Source organism: Amblyomma maculatum, chromosome 2 (assembly GCF_055883805.1).
Source record: "Amblyomma maculatum isolate TAMU_Amacu chromosome 2, ASM5588380v1, whole genome shotgun sequence".
NCBI lineage: Eukaryota > Metazoa > Arthropoda > Arachnida > Ixodida > Ixodidae > Amblyomma > Amblyomma maculatum.
This window is the reverse complement of record NC_139345.1, coordinates 30809161-30812908: the sequence shown is the minus strand read 5'-3', so window position 1 is coordinate 30812908 and position 3748 is coordinate 30809161.

Below are 3748 nucleotides of genomic sequence, written 5' to 3'. Positions count from 1 at the left end.
AACGATTGCTTGAGCTTCGTTATGAACGACAGCCCTTAATAAGATATCTCTCCTATTTCCTTTTTGCTGTGGCGCGCAGACTTTTCGCGACGCCCAGTGTGCACACTGCTCTTCGAAGCGTATTTCTTGTTAATTCTGGCCTGTCACTGCAACACGGCGTGCATCGTGCCAAAGCCGCTCGGAATGAGTGAACGATAGAGTAACAGTACACACACGGGCCGAGCTGTGGTGGCAGCCGCCTCTAAGAAAAGCATGGCGCGCATATGAGTTATTAATGGTATCAAGATAAACAGAGGAAGTATTGAACACTAATACAGGAGAGCGCTGGGGAGGCGTTTCTTTGAGGAACATTTTTCATTCCATAAATATGATATCTCGGCCGTAACCTTGACACCGAGGGGCCATTCCTAATACGCATCAAAGAAGTAAAAGCACAATTCAAGCGTCACTTCAGCACAGCGTCCACATAAGGGAAGAGCAACCTTGTGGCCATGAATCCGCCACGCTTACAGTATAACGGATGAGACACGTGGATGGATGAGAGCGCACGAGAATTTTCTCCGCAACTGCTGTTTTATTTATTTATTAATGCGGAAGCATTAGTAGGCTATGTTGGCACCGGAAGTTTCTGCAAAAGTGTCGCCGGAAGCTGTTCTACTTGTGACGCTATCACCAAGTGACGTCATCAATCAATGACCGGATGAGAGTTGTGAGTCATGACATATATCAGAGCTGCATCATCAATTAATTGGTCATTGGTCACGTGAAGTGGAAGTGTCGAGTCATGTGAGTCATGTGAGTCATGAGAGTCATGCATCATGAGACAAAAAGTGCTAAGCCATGTCATGGGGGTAAGTAGATGTAGAAAGACGTCGACTAGGAGCTCCCAACATCGTACCAACGCTAATGCTTTCACACTGTCCTGATACAGTTTCCGCGGTAATCTTTAAGTTTTTTTTATTTATTTAAACTAGACACCTAAAGCCCTCGCTACGAGGGTATTACATGAGGGGTGTAAAAAGTTCAAACATAAAAATACAAGAGAAAACATCTAACATGACAAGCACATAATGGAAAGCACTAATATATAGGCAGGGATAGCGAGAGTACCACGCCCCACCTCCCGCCAAACGCGGAGGAGGAAGGGCAATTTGTCTTGCGGAGGCTAGATGACCGGGCAGGAGAGTGAAAACCCTTTGCGAGGGAATGGGGGAGGTAAAAAGCACAACAGACTCGGGTGATTGCGGGGGTTGTAACTGCGTTATTAATTACTCTTTTCAAGAACATTTTGCGGTCTTGCGTTCTTGGTGGCGAAGCCTCACAGTCTCCGGGGGGAAAATATTTCCGACCGGAGGGCGGATAGTGGACCTTCAAACCTGGAGTTACGCGAGAGAAATCTGCATGGCTATGCTTAGGTTCCGATTGAAAGTAAAGACATGACTTTTGCACATAGAAGTTTACTCTATGGTTTCAGCTTTATTTATGCGATAGGGGAATAACTTCACATGTGAGCACCCCTTGCCTCTTGTCATCGACCTTTCTCACTCGGATGTAGAAGACTTCTAGTGGTATGACGTCGTCCCTACGTCAAATCAAATTCCGGGGCACACCGCCGTTACAACGTTCGAACGAAGCTTCTGTCCTAGCAACTCGCTGTGGTCGTCCGCCTCTAACAACTACCGAGTTAAAAGCCTTCTGCTTCTTCTTTCTCTTCCTTTCCTTCTTTGTTTCTTCTCTTTCTTCTTTTTCTTCTTTCTTTTTCGCTCTTCGGACAGGCACGGACCGGCACGGCGAAATGGCGGGACTGTGGCCGATGTACCTCTGGCTACAAAAAAAATAAAAAAAAAAAAACACTGCCACGCCACGTGAGCCCTTCTCCCACTGCATGGCACCAACTTCTCTCTTGGTGATGCTGTGCACTGCGAAGAGACACTGCTTAGAAGGTTACGCATTAGTGTCGTCCTCATACAAATTGTAACGCGGTTGTGGGCGGCACAGTAATAGGGTGACGCCCTATCGGACGACACCCGCCCATTCTGTCCTGCTGCTGTCTCTAATGCAGCAATCGCGTTTCTTCTTTGGAACTGCCCCTCTCTCCATGCCGTCCGGCAGAAACACGTGCTCGTTGCGGCCCTCTCCCTGGTCGACCTCCACATGCGGACGCCTGGATATTAATTGGTCCTCCCTTGATTTTTCTTAACGAATCAGTACCTAGCTGCAAGGCCCGCTATAGCATTAACAAAAAGCTTTTCATCTCTGCTTTGTTTCGAGGTTACGGTTTCGACGTTAGGCTTAAGGCAAAGATCGGCTATATTGGCGACTGCCCAGGTTTCCACCATGGCGACTGCTACAGCCATGGTGGAAACCCGACCTGTGAGAACCCGACCTTTGCAGGTCATTAGTTGTTCGAAACTTTAAGCCCTCCAAGGGGCTTAGCAGGGTTAGCAGAGCCTCTTCCAAACGCACACCCCTGAGAGAGCCGGGCGCCGGGCCGGGGGACGCTTGTACCCATTTTACCGGTGGGTGTCCGGCGGTGGGTTTCGAACTGGCTTAATGCACTTTATGAGGGCAATGCGCACACGGAATCCTTTGTACAGGGATGAAAATTTATGATGGCGACGGCATAAAAGACATATGTATGTATGTATGTATGTATGTATGTATGTATGTATGTATGTATGTATGTATGTATGTATGTATGTATGTATGTATGTATGTATGTATGTATGTATGTATGTATGTATGTATGTATGTACGTATGTACGTACGTACGTACGTATGTATGTATGTATGTATGTATGTATGTATGTATGTATGTATGTATGTATGTATGTATGTATGTATGTATGTATGTATGTATGTATGTATGTATGTATGTATGTATGTATGTATGTATGTATGTATGTATGTATGTATGTATGTTTGTATGTATGTATGTATGTATGTATGTATGTATGTATGTATGTATGTATGTATGTATGTATGTATGTATGTATGTATGTATGTATGTATGTATGTATGTATGTATGTATGTATGTATGTATGTATGTATGTATGTATGTATGTATGTATGTATGTATGTATGTATGTATTGAAAGGGGGGTGTTTCTGTCCTTTAACAGGGATAATAGCCCTCTCCAAGTTGCACAAAGAACCACACAAGAGCACAGCCAGTCTAGGCCTTCCACAAGCGAGCTCGAGCAGCGCAGCGGCACTTTGTCGTCCTTATCCTCGTCTTCGTGGTATTCTCGCCTACTTCATCCTTGTCTTCGTATATCCTCGTGTAGTTCACTACAATATCCCCCGGGGCGAGGTGGAGCCATCCTGGCGACCTATGGTGAGGGCAAGATGAGCGGATTGTAGTACGTTTTAAGGCGGCTCACGTGCACAGTTTCGCGGCCGCCATGACGCATGTCCGAAGAGGTAGTGAGTGGCTCCACGATGTAATTCACAGGGGAGGTTTGACGGATAATGCGGTAGGGGCCGTGATACTCGGTTCGAAATTTTGATGACAGTCCCGGTGGGGTGCCGGGAACCCAAAGCCAAACAAGGGATCCTGCAGGAAAAAACGTGTGGCGTCTCATCTTTGTCGTGGTGATGCTTTTGGTGGCCTTGAGATTCCGATGTAAAACACCGGGCCAACTGGCGACATTCCTCCGCATGTTTGGCAACGTCTGAAAGGAGAGTACACTCGCAGGAGTCAGGACGATATGGTAAAATAGTGTCCATCGTGGACGACGCCTCACGC